The following is a 16,274-nucleotide window of genomic DNA, read 5'->3' on the forward strand; positions in this document are numbered from 1 at the left end:
AATACAGAAAATGGGTCTTACACATAAATAAGCACGTCATAACAGAGCTGATATAAATGTAAAACAGAAAAGCACATTTAACCACAAACAAACCTATGAATGAGTATCGCAAAGACAGGGCTTAAATGAGCCTGTTAAGGCAGGGTTGCGAGTTCCATGGATGATTAGAGAGGAAACAAAAAGTGTGCGAAGGGGAGTAGGGGTCATGGGTTTAAAAAGGGACTCCCTTGGTTAGACAAATATGGGGAAGAGGCATAGAAAAAGGGCAAAGGAGAGTGAATGCACAGCATGAAGGGAGAGAAAGGGTCCTGAGGATCAATGAAAAACCAGGCAGATGAGTGAGGTAATGAAAATGAGAGGATTAAACAGAAGAAAGAAAGTAGAGGATGAAAAGGAGGGGAGTGAGGAGAGAAAGTATAGAAGAGGGAAGAGCCATGCACAAGAGAACGAGGTGGAAGAAGGGCACAGTTGGATTGGGAAACAGTAAACCGGGGGGCGGGGGATGAAAGACACATATAGAAGTGTCAAGAACAGATGAAAGAAATAGAAAAATGAAGAGAAAGGAGAGTAAAATGAGGAGCCATACGAGAAGTGAGCAAATGACCGAGGAGGGACCAGCGAGAATCAAAGATCGAAAAGAGAGCTGAGAGGTGTACCAAGGAGGACAACCACTGAAACTCTGACTATTTCACTGTGTTAAAGATATGCTTTTCTATGCCAGTTCTGCCTATATCTAAAGTTGCTCAAGCACGATACAAAACACGCATTAACTGATTTGTAAGCAGGTATTGAAGACCTAAGGGAAGGCACCTGAAAGTGTACGGCAGGCAGAGCTTAATAAGGAGACACACATTACAGCTTGGGTTTTACAGTGGGATATAGGACTCTGGGTACTCTCAACAGATATAGCAAACACCTTGCCACTCGACAAACTCAGAAAACCAGTCCAGTAGTCGCTTATGATCTCTGCTAGCACCAGCTAAATCGGGATAGGGAGGTTTCATCGCAGGATATTTGGTTGAAGCCAAATCCATCACATTTTTTGGGACGAATTTGACCGCAAATATATGTGGTGGGTGCGTAAGGGTAATAATTAAGGTGGAGGGGAAAAGGGAGGCTGTGGGGGTCTTCCCCTGCAAACATTTGCGGCCAAATGGCTTAAAAGAAAAATGAAATGCAATAGATTTCTATTCAACCAAATCTCCTTGATGAAATCACATAGAGCCGGCTAAGTCTCAAGCTTCTCTGAGAAATAATAGCAACTGTGACTGAAAGCAACAGAGCACATGTATTTTCAACACACTGGGGACCCATTTACAGATACTGAACACAGTATAATCTTACAAGATGCCAGACGAGCTTGCAAAATAGCTAACAGTGCAGAATTGCAAACACAGGCAATTCACGACCAGGTCAAGGATGAGTGACCACAAAGTGGAGAATTTAACGTTCAGGGCCGAGGGCCAGGACTGCAGGACAATGCAATACTTGAGCAGTCAGCAATGTTTTCTGGGGACGTGCAGCAAAAGAGGCTCACTTCCTCATACACTGCATCAAACATTAAAAAAAAGCAGAACCACTGAGAGAAAGTAGCCCTGAACCAGGACGTTCACTTCAAAGAACAGAATACAGCGTTCCTCGATAAACAAAATAAAGCTCCTCCAGGACCACCGGTGTCCCACAAGAAACAAGAGAGCAAAACTGACCCTGCGTGTTACTCTCAATAAATGCGAGAATACCTCTGGACACCAATGCTTCCCTCAAAAGTCAGAAGCGAGCACCCCCAGCTCCGTCGGCCCCTTTAATAAACAACAAAGTACAGCTGGTCATATTCCCACAATAAACAAAAGAGGGCCCCTCTGGCCCCACGTGGGAAGGAAGTACCCCTGGGCCGACAAGGTCCTTTCACTAAATGAAAGAGCCAGGGATCAAAATTGCTGGGAGCCAAGAAGAGCCTAGTTAGCTTGGCAACAACTGCTACCTGGAGCTACTTAGACACTGCATTGCCATACAAACAAACCAATATTGTAATAACGTTGTGTGTTTGGGGATGTGTATAAAGAGCGGTTTGTCCCAGTGCATGAATGCAACAATTACACAGTGTGCTTCTCATGTGAAAGCTTAGATTTGAAGAATTGTTTGCGCTATTATTATTCTTAGGGTATTTACTGAGCGCAGACCTAGCTTCGAACAGCAAAGGAGTGCTTTACAAATCATAGTGGCAAAGACACAGTGAGGAAAGGAGAAGAGATACAAGGGTGCATGCAACCAGGGGAGGAAATAGGCGGGTGCTCTAATTGCGCTAGCTCTAACTTATTTATAATTGATTTATAATGTGCCAGTAGTGAAACACGGTCACTTTTTGTGGGGGTACAAGCAAAAGGGAAGGCGGAATGTGACAAAGATCCTCACAACCTTGTAGCTTTCAGGTCTGGTAAGTGATGGGAAAGGGAAGCGACAACTGCAACTAAGACACTGGCAGGATCCGAGGTCTAGAGAGCACTGCATGGGGTAGGGTTGCAGAAATACAATGGCCAGGAACCCAGATGCTGCACTGTAATACACTAGGAGAAATAAGGGCATACAAAGGGCCAAGGTGCAGGACAGGCAGGACCTCACATGCAAGAACTCAGTATAATAAATAGCCAGACTCAGCATTCCCAGAGATAGTTCCTGCTTACTGAGTTATTCTTGAATCCAGTGTCAGAGCCGGGGGGAGCAGACTTCACCCTGGTGCCCGGGGTGCTCCCCGGCAGAGAGAGTGTGGCTAGTGGCTGCACTGCTATTTTATGTGTTTTACTTTTTGCCGGCAGAGTGTGGCTGCTATTTTAATTTTATGTTTACATTATACCGCGGCGTGCCCCGCGTCACCGCCACCACCCTCACACTGCGTCACTGTCATCACAGTCACACGCGCACACACACACACACACAGACCTGTCACTCACTGCACGCACACATTCAACAACACATACACACACAACACACTGACACAGACACGACTGGTCACTCACTGCATGCACGCATTCAACAACACACACACAACACACTGACACAGACACGACACAGCCGATGCAGCCCGCCACCCGGTCCTGCTGCCCGCATACGACTCACATCAGTCTGTCTGACAGTCATTCACTCTCTCACTGCATACCAGGCACACAACATACATACACACTACACTACTAGTACACACACTAACACACACACAGACAGGGCCAGCGAGCAGCAATCCGGCTGGTTCCCAGCAGCTGAAGGCAGCAGGCAGCATTGGTAAGTGGGCAGGGTAGCATCATTTTGGCATGGAATGGGGTATATAAATATATATGAATATATATAAAATGATGAAAATAATGACATGATTCATTAATTACATATATATATATATATATATATATATATATATATATATATATATATATATATATATATATATATATATATATTGGAGAAAAGGTCACTGAATCTAGAGAAAGACAAAAACAACTAAGCGTTTTACCCGAAGGGCTTAGTCAGATTGTATATATTCTATATATATTCTCACACTTCTGGGTCTCGCCACTCCAACGGACCACGCTCCTTATAGCAAATCTTACGGCCAATTTTGCAGCAGTGACACAGGACGCCTTAGGTTGTCAAAGGTTCATAAATTTACCAGTTGACGTTTTGAAACCATTAAAAGAACGGATAAACGGACATGTTTCACCCTCTCAGAGGCTTCATCTGAGTCAACCATTCACTGTGTTTCTTTATAAATACAAACTTTCTTCTTCTTCTTCTTCTTCTTCTTCTCAATTAACTAAAGCGTGGGCGGACCCACGCAGGCGCTTCCCCATCCTAAAGGATGATGCGCACCTAACCCCCTAATCATTATTTAGCTCACATAAACTCACAGTTCCTCCCACCTCCCCGTCTGTCTCACAAAATCCAACAACACACTGCTCTTCTTCCTGCCACTCACGCTGTCACCTCCCAACAAAGCCTTCCCACTCAACTCAGCCACACCCAGCGCAGACAACCGAACCCTCATCAATTCTCTCTCTGCAACATGTCTCTCACATCTAAGTAGAAAATGTCCCACAGTCTCAGGCACCCCACACACCGCACAGTCCCTCGACTCTCGCTTCCCTACTCGGAACAGACAGTCATTCAGCCCCACATGCCCTATCCTCAATCGGTTCAGCATCACCTCCTCCAACCTCCTCCATTCCAGACTTTTTTGGTCCCTTGTTTGTGTCACCACCTCTAGTGTCACCCATTCTTTAAACTGACCATCATGGCAGCCATCTTTTAACATTATCTGTACAGTCTTGGTAGCTTCTTTTAGCCCCAGGTGCATCAGGTACATGATGCTTTTCATGCTGCCTCTATGGCATGCATAGTGCATATCACTTCCCTCATTATTAGAAATGCACAGAATGACTAAGTCAATAAAGTGCATAGTGCTTTCCATCCTTTCTCTATAAAGTGCATAGTACGTCCCACATTGTTCATAATTCACAATGTTCTCAGTCAGAAGGATGTAACTCAGTGCTCCACTGTGCAAATACTGCAATATCATGATGAGTTAACACTTTACCCATTCTTGACAATACTTAGAGTAAAATACTCAAATGTGAAAGTTCTTCATTTTGGAAGCATATGACGTTATACAACTTCCTTGTACATTCACCACAAAACATTAGAATAATTGTATATGATAACAAGAAAAATGTGATTAAGATTGATGCCTAATGTATGGCGAGACAAATAATATTCTGATAAGACCAAGATTAGGTAAGTGCATAAGGGCAGGTAAGTGCACACGGACAGGAGGATTGGATGAACAAAAGCAGGTTATAAAAAAAAAGAAACGTTCACTGATACGTGGTTTGGACAATAGTAGAGGAGCGATGTATCTATGGACTAACTGGGGGACTGACAGGATACAGACACTGTACAAACGGAAGGAGGGGTAGGGAAGAAGGCACAGTTGCCAAGTTTGCTCATTCATCAATAAGAATATATGCAGCAAGTATTACCATTGGCATAAAATTAATGTGCTACAGACATACAGAAAGACGTCATGAGCCACGAGCAGTCATGTTGTGATAATCTAAGTAATTGATCAAAGGAGCCCATTTCATGTTGTATTTGGGAATGGTATCAAGGTAAGTAGCCATACCATTTTCAATTCTGTGAGTGTGGCAAATGCTGTCCCACCAGCCCTTAATAGAAATGTTTTGAGAATGTTTCCAATTGGCAGTAATAAGCTTGATGGCAATAGCAATAAAAAGGTCATATAGGATAGGGGAGGTGAGAAATTCACTCTCTTCGATAGCGATACTACCAGGAAAAACATCAGCAAAGTATAGAGGAATATGAACTTTGAAAATCACCTTCAGATATTTCCAAATTTCCTACCACAACCTGAAAACAAAAGGATAGTCGTAAAACATGCTTGGAAGAACTAGGGGTATCCCCGCACGACCAACAGTTGCCGTCTGATTCGATTTTAGCCTTTATCAATTTTAGAGGGGTAATAAAGGGTCTGTGCATGAAGAAGAAAACATTTTGAGTGATGTTGGAGGAGGTGGAGACACATCTGATCCGAGTCCATAGCTGAAATCATGTGCTGTCATCGAAGATAAGGCCACAATCAGTCTACCATTGGGATTCAACAAGCCAATTTATGGTAGGAGAGTCAGCAGTAGCCAGCAGTTTGTAGAATTTGGCTGCTCTGATGTCCGTGGCAGTGGCCAATAATTGTAGCGTAGAGGTATCAGGTGAAAGAACTGTGTTGGCATGTGTCTGAAAGCCGTCCAGACAAGCATTGACCACCTTTTTGTAGAAGGTAAAGTCTGATAGAGGTAGGTAGAAGGAACTCTTGAGGTCCTGAAATGATGTTACAGTGTGATTTTGCATAATCTAATAAATAAAACTGATACCCTTGGTGAGCCAGGACATACGGTATAACACTCTGTTAATGATAGTGATAGACTTGTTATGCCACAAATACGGTGAGAGCTCTTGGGACGGGGACTTGATTGACGGGAAAAGGAAAATTCTTAGGGCAGATCTGGAGGCTTTGATAGGGTCAGAAAAAGTAGTGGCAGAGCGGTTAAAGAGATATACCATGTCAACGATGGTATGAGGGGAAACCAGCTGTTTCTCTAGTCGGCACCAGGTGTGGATATCACCAGTTTCAGGTGGGGCATACCAGCAGGTGGCCTGTTTAAGTAGGAAAGAGTAGCGATACAATTTGAAATCTGGAAATCTAACACCATCTTTTTCATAAGGGGACTTGACCTTGTTAAGTGCAATTCTTTTACGTTTACCCTTATCCCATAAAAAGTAGAGCAAAATGGAGTTAATGGATTTAAAAAATGTAATTGGGAGAGGCATAGGAAGCATAATATAGTACAATAGGAGATGACATCATTTTGATAGTGTCAAGGCGTCCCTGCCAGGATAGATAAAAAGGGGAGCAAGTGGAGGATACATCCTCAAGTCTATTGAGTAAGATATCCATATTTATTTTGATAGTGCTACTAATAGGGGGGGCAAACCATAAGCCTAAATATTTGAAGCAGTGATTGCACCATTTAAAGCCAAAGACATATAATTCATGCTTGAGGAAGAATGGGTTGAGAGGAAATAGCTCTGGTTTATCTCTATTAAGTTTGTATCTAGATACAGATGAAAAGTAATGTAATCTGGCCAGCAAATGGTGGGGTTGTTGTTTAGGGGTTTTCATGGGAATAAGAATATCGTCCGCATAAGCAGCTATCTTGGTTTCATGAATGCTGAATGTAAGCCCAAGGGTATTTTGATCAGAGCTGATGAGTTCTACCAGTGGTTCGAGGGATAACACATACAGAGTGGGGGACAAGGGGCATCCCTTCCTGGTTCCTCTTCGTAGCGAAAAAAAGGATGAAGACTGTCCATTAATACATATAGAGGATTTTGGATCAAAATACAGAAGTTTAACTAAGGATATAAAGCCCTCACTACAACCATACCAACGGAACATATAGTCCCAATTGACCCGGTCAAAGGCTTGTTCGGCGTCTAAGGCAATAGTGCCATAGGCCAGTTCATCATTTGTCTTGTAAGATAATGTGCAAGGAATTAAGTAGGAGTCTCGCATTGACTGAAATATTCTTACCTTTGATATATCCCACTTGGTCGGGTTTGAGTAATTTGGGATGGTAAAATTAAATTCTATTGGCAATTAGTTTAGCAAGATTCTTGCTCTCTATATCAATAAGGGATATGGGTCTGTAATTTTTAGGGAGATCATGATCTTTCTCAGCTTTTGGAAATAGGATAAGGAGGGCCTCGGAGAAGGTTCCGGGGCGAGGTACCTTTAGAGATAAAACGTTTTGAGTCTGGGGGTTATGAAACCCAGAAACCGATTAAACAACTCAATGGATAGACCATCTGGGCCCGGAGCTTTGCCCCTTCACAACCTCTTGATGGCATGGTTAATTTCCTGTGTAGTGAGATCTCCTTCCAGGCCGTTATGGTCTATTGATGGAAAAGACTGTCTGCTGATGTTCTCAAAGAAAGCTTTGAGATTAGCCTCTGGGACCAATGTCTCTGGGGAATACAGGTCAGTATAAAAATCCTTAAAGACTTCCATAATACCAGAGGGATTCGTAATGATAGATCCGGAGGGATTTTTAATGTGGGAGAAAAGTGTTTTCTCTTTTCTAGCTTTGAGATAGGAGGTCAGGGCTTTGCCCGCTTTGGTGGAGATTTGGTATATTTTGGATTTATATTTTAAAATGGCTCCTGATGCTTGTTCAGTGAGTTTTCTATTAATTTGAAAACGCAAGAACAGAACGGTACGAAGATCTATGTTTGAAGACGAGCGATAATATTACTTCTCAGCACTGGTAAGCTGAAGGTATAGGGTATCAAGGTCTTTTTTATATTGCTTCTTTTTCATGCTGGAGTAGGCAATTATGTGACCTCTTAAGGCAGTTGTAAAGGCATCCCAATTAGTTGTGATGGAGGTATCATTACCTAATTTTTCTGCAAAAAAGTTCTGCTAGAAAGATCTACATGACTGGATAAAATGTTGGTCCTGAAGAAGACAGTTATTACATTTACATCTAGACAATGTTTTTTTATATCAGAAAGATCAGAGGTAGTGATGACTGGGGCATGATCTGAAATAATAATGTTGGAAATGTGGGAGTCCATAATAGTATTCGTGAGGTATTTAGTTGTAAAAATATAGTTGAGGCGCGAGAGGGTATCATGAGGATGAGAATGGAACGTGTATTCTAGGTCAACCGGGTGGACAAATCTCCAGGTGTCGATGAGGCCTGTCTCTGTTAAGCAGTGCATAAAAGCTGTATGGGACTTGGAACTCTTAAAAGAATACTTAGATTTTCTAGCTAAGAAAGGGTCTAGGACATGATTCACATCACTGCACAAAATTAGGCTGGAGAAGTTTGATTTGAGTATAATCTGTTTGGTAGAGTACCAAAAATCAGCATCAGATAGGGTGGCACCATAAATACACATAACAGAAATAATGTCAGATCCAACCAGCGATTTGACCCAAGCTCACCTCAACATCTTGACTTAATATCTTATATGATAACCTCTTATTAATTAGTATGGCCACTCCATTTTTCTTCGCAACGCTGTGCTAGCAATGACATCTTTGACCCAAAGTTTCATAGCCTCTATAAAAGAGAGGTGGATTTCCTTTATACAAGCTACAGACGGGTTCATCTTTTTGAGATGAGAGATCATTTTATACCTCTTGATTGAGTTATTACAGCCCTTATATAGTCCAGGTAACAAATCTAAAAACCATTGCACTCAAGCAACATCATTAGGACATGAACGCAAAAATACCTAAGGATAAGAGTGTCGTATAGTAAAATAAGCAAAACAGCAAATAGAAAAAGATGAGCAAATTCATAACTGAATGAGCGGAGCACCCACAATTGTCAGGGTAAACACAAAAGGATGACACAAAAGGAAAGGGGGGAAGGAAAGGGATACTTCACCAAGTAGGGTAAGCTAAGCATGAGAGGCATAATACTGAATAGGATAAAAGGTAAAGACATATAGCATATTGAAAGAGCAGACAGGATCAAGTAACACCAAGGAGAAAAAAGGGGGAAAAAATGTAGGAGCGAATGACACTAGCAGGGCAAGACAAAAAGAGGCCCTGGAAGAAGGGTACCAAGCGGTGCCCAGCCCACCATCATTTGGGGCAAATAATTAGAGACTGCAACACACTGTGATAAAAAGGAGTCAAGAACCAGAAGAAGATGGGTTGGTAGGGAGCGACGTGTCCATGCTGTCAGTGTTGAGGGAACGGATGAAAGCCTTAATGTCAGCCGGCTCATCAAATATCAAAGTGTGACCTTCATAAGTCACTTTAAAAGAACATGGATTATAAAGTCCATATGTGATGTTAAGTTGCTTCAATGCGGGACGATAAGAGAGGAATTCATTCCTGCATTGGGCTGTCTTCTTGGCCACATCTTGAGAGATATGAATCCTGTTAGCATGCCAGACAAGGGTATTCTTCTATTTAGCTTTTGAGATAATGACCTGCTTTTTGGGTGTATTCTAGTAGGTAAAAAATCAAACTACATGGTGGAAGATGTGATGGTTGTGCGCTTCTTGCTGGGCCAATGCGATATGCACGTTGAATGTTGAGGGAGATTTCTTTTGGGATATGAAGCAGGGCCGGTAACAAATTCTGAAGAAATAGGATAGCATCATTCCCCAAACATCCCTCATGTAGGCCAGTAATGTGTAGGTTATTGCGCCTGCTTCTGTTTTCCAATTCTTCATTATATTTTTGAAGATCTTTCACCACTTTTTCCAACTGAGACATTCTCGGTGAAACGTCCTCCTGGAGACCAATTCTGTTTTCCAACTCACTCATTCTGTTTTCGAAGACGTTCCATCTTTCATCCAATTGCTGCAATTATTGGTTGGTGTTTTCTATAAAGGTTTTGAGTGACCTAATTTCTTGTAGAATGGCCTCAGTGGCGGTGTCAGAAGAGGGTGGTGGTGGTGGAGGCGATTCACTATTGAGCCTTTTGTGGATGGCAGACAATATCTGTGCATCTTTAGAGGCAGTAGGCCGTTTGTCTGTTTTTACCAGAGGCCATGTTGAATGGTTAAACACCCAATGAAATATCCCACTGGCATAGGAGAGAAAAAGCAACAACAACAAAAACAAAAAAAGTCACCAAGAACAAGCAAGAGGGGGTAACTGAGAGAAGGAGTTGAAAATGTTACCTTAAAAGTTTATTCCAATGTTATTTATTTCTTAGAAAAAATCGTTTATATTTCACCTTGTCTCCTTCACTTTTCTTTCTTTTTCTTTTTTCCTCCTTTCATTTGGTGTCAACAATACTGTGAAATGGCCATGAGGCAGTGCTGTGCGGGCAACGAGGGAGCCCAACTAGGCCCAATCCAGCTGGTTGTATCACCACCGCAGCCGGAGTTCTCCACACGAGTGACAGATGATTTATGTGACAGCTGCCACGGGACTTGAGGGATGAAGGAAAAGGCCCGCCCCTACGCCGGAGCTCACTGGCGTGATCTGCTACAGTCGCCACAGCAAGGTAAGGTGAGGCAGAGGATATGAAGTTGTTCGAGGGTGTTGCAGGATAATGAATTATGTGGTGGGCCGGAGCAGCGCCCTTATGCTGCCATCTTCATCAGCGTCAAGTCACGCCCCTATACATATTGTTTTTAATAACCTCTTCTGTCCACAGTTCAGTATAATGCATAGTGCCTACCATGATTCCGTAATTATTGTGCAAATTCCCTAATTCATGATGATACCTCGGAGTAGAATGTTCATCTGTGCAAATTTAGCAGTTTGTAAACATTAGTTGAACCAGTTATTTCTCACTACCTGAGCATGATTAAAGCGCTAGTGCATTAATGTGTGTCTCTCGCGGCTGCCTGGTCAATATGTCATGCCACACCCTTGGTGCTAAACATTCTATCCTTTACTTAACTTCCACACAGTTTTAGGTTTTTTCTGTTATTCTTAGTTAGAGTTTATCACGTTTGTAGAGTCATCCCCGAGGCCCATGTCTTGTCACTTTGTGGCTTTCTATTCCATCTTTCGACATATGTATTACCTATGAATATAAATAATTCTTCATCCAGATTATGGCCTCTCTGCATTTTGGTGTCCATATCCACAATACACTGATTCCTTTTGTCTCAATTGTAATTCTCTATCATTCCCCTCGTGGATGTTGCAGTATCTGGTGGATGATGAAATATTGTAGTGTTTCCACGCAGCTCCCATGTACTTCACCGAAGTGTTTCGCAAGGGGACACGGGAAGTCTTTATTTTTAATTGCTCAAAGGTGTTGTAATATTCTCAATTTGGGCATAAATTTTGTGCACCCTATATATCATTTCCCAAATGGTATTAAATATTAGTGACAGTTAGTTGGAGAAATGATCCACCAGGCACTGCAGGCAGCTTCTAAACAGCGATACCGGTGACAGCCGAGGACCCGCTGATTGATTGAAGTTGGGTAAACTGCCCTGGGCCCGGGCCGGCCGGTTTGGTTGAATCAACTTGGTTCCTTTAGTGAGTGTCGGTGTCCGTCCAGTAGACAGTCCATTCCATTAGCAAGTCACTGTACATTTTGCACTTCCTTGGATTCATGCGGCCAGGGCTGCTGCACTGCCCTTCAGCAAATTGCATACATTGCGATGCAAATGGATTTCTTGACTTCCATGCATGCATGAGATCATGATGAGAGGCGGTGGCCTGGGGATGGCCGGTGAGGAGGAGAGGACGCCTGGCCTGGTCTGGCCTGGCACAGGTCAGGTGGTTCAGGCGTCGGTGCATCCTGTCGTTGCCTGAAGCCACCCAGACCAGGCCAACCTGATGCACCTGAATAAAGAAATCACACTATGGTGCGATATATGACACTCACTCTCTGACACACTGCATAGAATGTTTCTCAAATTAATTTCCCTCCTGTGCCCCAGGCCGGGCCAGCCTAACCCAGGCCTGCCTGCAGGCTAGAGAGCCTCCAGAATATCTGGAGCCGCCATCCAATCATTACAGGCAAATCTGCATTGATTTGGAGGGGAAGAAAGAGCTGCACTCAGCAGAGGAGACCGCTGCCACGCTGCACACTGTCGACTTGCCACAGACGGCAGGCAAGCCAGTCAGGGCCAGTCAGAGTTCGTCTTCCTTGCTGCCCAGGCCCACTAAATTCTTGCCCTGCTGCCTGGACGGCTCTGCCACTGCTCACAGTGCGCTGCCTGCCCTCACTTATCAAGCCCAGGCAGCTGCTCCAGTACTGTCTCCCAGCCAGGCCCAGGCAGGCCAGCCACAGCGCCGCAGGCCCATGATGGATTTGGCCCCGGGCAGAGAGAGCCACAGCAATGCAGCAGCAGTAGGACTCGCTTGTGATGCCACAGGCACCATTGCCACCAACCAAGTAGGCCTAACTTGCTGCTGTGCTCACACTCACTGCTCAGCCTCAGTCAGAGAGAGTGTGTGCGTGTGTGCGTGCGTGCGTGTGTGTGTGTGTGTGTGAGTGCGTGAGTGCGTGCGTGCGACTATTATAGCTATAAGGCATGTCATAGTGTATGCTGGTGCTGTTGTCAAATTCAATGTGCCAAAAACTCGTTCTGAAAACAAGGTGTGCTCGACTACTGCTCACTTTCTTTTCTTTCAGTCAATAACACAGTCTCGGTTCTGAGGTTATTGATAATCAGTCGTGCTGCTGTAGCATTTTAGGGGTCCACACTCCGTACAGATGTTAAACTTCTTCTTGCTTTTAATTTACATTTGTAAGAAACCCAAACAATAAATCCCAATTACATAAAGGTGACAAATATGTCAGTATATTTTTTTTTAAAAGGAGTAAGAAGTTATTTTCACATAAACTTTAACCAGCCCATGTGACAAGTGCATTTGTCCCGCTCACCTCCATGTTCCCAGCCCCAGCTCGAATTTTTGTGGCTGGCTCGTGGCTGCCACTCCTAATGTAATGATTGGCGGACACAGCTTAGGTTGCTGCAATAGTCTTACATCAGTACGAAATGCATTGCATCACATACCCATTGCTTCAACATTTCGTATACAAATATTCACTTTTGTTCCAAATGCTTTGCATATTTTACTGCTGACTTGGCAAATCAAGTAGAAATCTAGATAGATTCCAAGCGTGCAGGGGTGCTGTAGCCTGGTTCTGTCATACTAGCATTTGCCATAATGTGAAACCCTAACCGTCGAACCGATTGGGTTGGTGGCTTGCATTAACTGAAGTCTAATTAGAAAAGTGAAATCGTAAAGGAGTCTTCTCTTCCCCAGGTCAGACTGTGCAAAGTGACATCCCTGCAAAGGGCAAAGGAGAATGCCAGTCACTGCTAAATAAACCCACTTAAGTAACTCATGCTCCATTTTGATCAAAGAACAACGTTGTTCTAAGCCTGATAATGCGTCTGAAGTGACAGACATCTCTGCTCGAGGTTACCTATGCTTTTTCTTTATAAATCAAAACCTGGTTAAGGGCTTCACTGGAAAATGCTGCATTTCAGGTTTAGATGAAACGTGACCGCGCATTGAGCAGCGGCACAAGGCCCTGTGCCTGTAGCTTTTGAAACTTCCCTTTATTGAAGTATCGACAAGACGGTACATGAAGCTCGTTATTTCTCGAAAGATATATTTTTGCTGTATACTTTCAATAATGCCTCTGTTAAACAGTTTCACTGGATGTGTTTTGTTTTGTTTCTTGTCTTTTAATTTGTAAAGTATTTGCTTTTATGAGGAGGCAATGTGACAAGATTAAAATGTGTATTGCCTTTATATTTCAGCAGAATAATATTTGAATATAAGTCGTTCACTGCTGCAGTGTGTGTGTATCGTCACGTTGTACCTAAGTTACTGTGTATTTGCAGTCCTGTAGCTTATTGCATCGTGGTACAGTATAGCATGGATCCAGGGCCATTCATTTTGGAAACGTATCTTTAACTGCAAGACTGTTGGAGGCATTGGCATCACTAACGGTTTACGTCAGAGCCAATGTCAGACCCTTTTAGTGCACTGCCACTCTTTCTATAGTGCACATGATATGCAGGGCCAGGAAGCAGTAGTGGCCATGCATCAGAATCAGAAGATCTCAAAGACAAACAGGAGTCAATTTCTACTAATCTCTGGATCACTGAGTCTGATGAATCTCTTGGTAGGGGAAGGGGGAGACTAGAATAGAGCAAAAGCTATACTGCCCAAGAATTTGCCTTCCCACCTACCACCGCGCGTGGAACCCAGCCGGCACCTCCCTGAGTCCAGGGAGATGGGCTGAGCTCCAATCATTATTGTAAATATGCATGGTGGCAGTGACACAGGCCCTGATCCATCTGGTGCCAAGCTTGAGGTGACTGGGGTGCCACCGTGCCAGTGGGGGTGGCGTGTATGGTGTGCGTATGGTGTGCGCGGTGGCGTGGCAGGCCAGGGAAAGAAAGGACAGGAGAGTGAACTGTGTGCGTGTGATCAGCTGTGAGAGGCCCCAGAATCTTTCTGACTGTACACAGTCACGTCACAGTCACGCCCTCACATGGCTAGGAGGATTGTGGGGTGCGTGTAACTGTCAGCTCGCTCGCGCAGGGACACAGGAACAGGGTGAGCCTTAGGTGCGGTCTAACACAGTCTTTCTCTATCTGTTCCCTTTCAGCTTTTATTAGATTAGAAACAATAGTTATTTCTTGGCTAATTCTAACTTTGGGTGGTTGTTTTTCAGCTTCACAGTGTATCTTGGAATGTTCATGCATTACAATGTTTTCTGTTGCTTTTTTAAGATTGGAAAAACAACAGCTAGGATCAGACCAAGCCTTTGAAAAGTGCTAATTTTTGTTATTGGCAAATAGCCAACCTGCAAAGCAAAAAAGACAGTTACTTCTAGGAGAATACACTAACCATTGCCTTTTTTTATATACCACTGTGGGCTAAATCTTCATAGATTGGAGTTGTATGGAAATTAGGTATATGCCGTTTCATTGATGGATTGGTTTGTCGATGCGGTTTTGAATTAATATTTTTCAATTAAAAAACTCACTGAATTTCATTTTTTTTATTTTGGGGGTCCCCCCCATTCCCTCATCCACGGCTCAAATCGAGGGCACATGCGGGTGGACGGAGTCCCCCCAATTTTTTCAGGAGTCCCCCCACTTTTTTTTAGAGGGCACCTTGATATGCTAATTTCTGGTGACGCTGCATTCAACTGGTCAGTTGGTATGTTAATGAGTCCCCCGACTTTTCATTTTAGGACTTGACCCCTGAGCCCTATCCCCTATTGTTTTTTCTCCATTACCGACCCCCCACCCCTTATATGCACTTTCCCACCCCCTCCTATATTTTTCGATGCATTTTTTCATTTAACATTTAATGTATAAAAATATCAAAAAAAGTCTGTCAATGAAAGGACGATGTACCGGAAATGTGTAAATCCAGGCTAACATGAACCAGCTCCAAGAAGTGCTCAAACTAAAGGTGTAGACATTTGCCCTGCTCTGAAATAGGTTTGGCTCAGTTGGGTAATCTTGCTGCATGTGAAGTGTTACCTGCATTTTTACATTCCCACTGCATTCCCCAATGTCCCCAGTATCCATATCTTCTTGTACTACTTGGAGGCCAACATTGGTATCTTCAACAGTTTCAGTGCACCTGGATTCTAAACATTTTACTAGGTCAGATAATTCTGACGCATTGAAAGATTTAGCTACATTGTATGCAGGTGATATTTTTGTGCCTGACGCTGTGGAAGAGTATTCATCTTTTTGTGCACTGTATGGGGAAATATTCTCTAACAACAAGCAGTTCTCTAACAACAAGCAGTTAATAATAAACGATGTGCTGCCTTTCTTAATGGCTAATGATATGGAGGGTGTTTACCGAAACCCTTCTAATTTGTACAGAATATTTCTCACTTTGCCAGTAAGTAGTGCCGTTGTAGAACGAAGTTTTAGCAGGCTGAAGTTATTCAAAAGTTACTTACTCAACAATGGGTGAAGAGAGACTTTCAAATGCAGCCTTCCTAAGTACTGAAAGAGACCTGACTGACTCTGTGGACTTTGATAAAGTAATTCAGACATTTGCTTCAATGAAACCATGCAGAAAGGCTTTGTAGCGCATTACATGCTCCATAGGTTTTCTGCTGCGGCAGAGGGCTTCTTGGCCCTAATCTGTCACAGCAAAACATCTTCAAGTACATTTAGTCTTCTGTTGCCTTCCGCCGCAAGGGACACAATCTCATTCTCACCTT

The 16,274-nt window shown here is 43.3% G+C and overlaps 1 protein-coding gene across 1 annotated transcript in view; it reads right to left on the minus strand.

Annotated features, from left to right (window-relative positions):
* The window catches only part of ADAMTS7 (ADAM metallopeptidase with thrombospondin type 1 motif 7), a 752,931-nt gene that overhangs the window by 516,466 nt on the left and 220,191 nt on the right, over window positions 1–16,274 (minus strand). The window lies entirely within an intron of this gene.

The sequence above is a fragment of the Ambystoma mexicanum genome, chromosome 11, assembly GCF_040938575.1.
Source record: "Ambystoma mexicanum isolate Mex_15411 chromosome 11, UKY_AmexF1_1, whole genome shotgun sequence".
NCBI classification, from domain to species: domain Eukaryota; kingdom Metazoa; phylum Chordata; class Amphibia; order Caudata; family Ambystomatidae; genus Ambystoma; species Ambystoma mexicanum.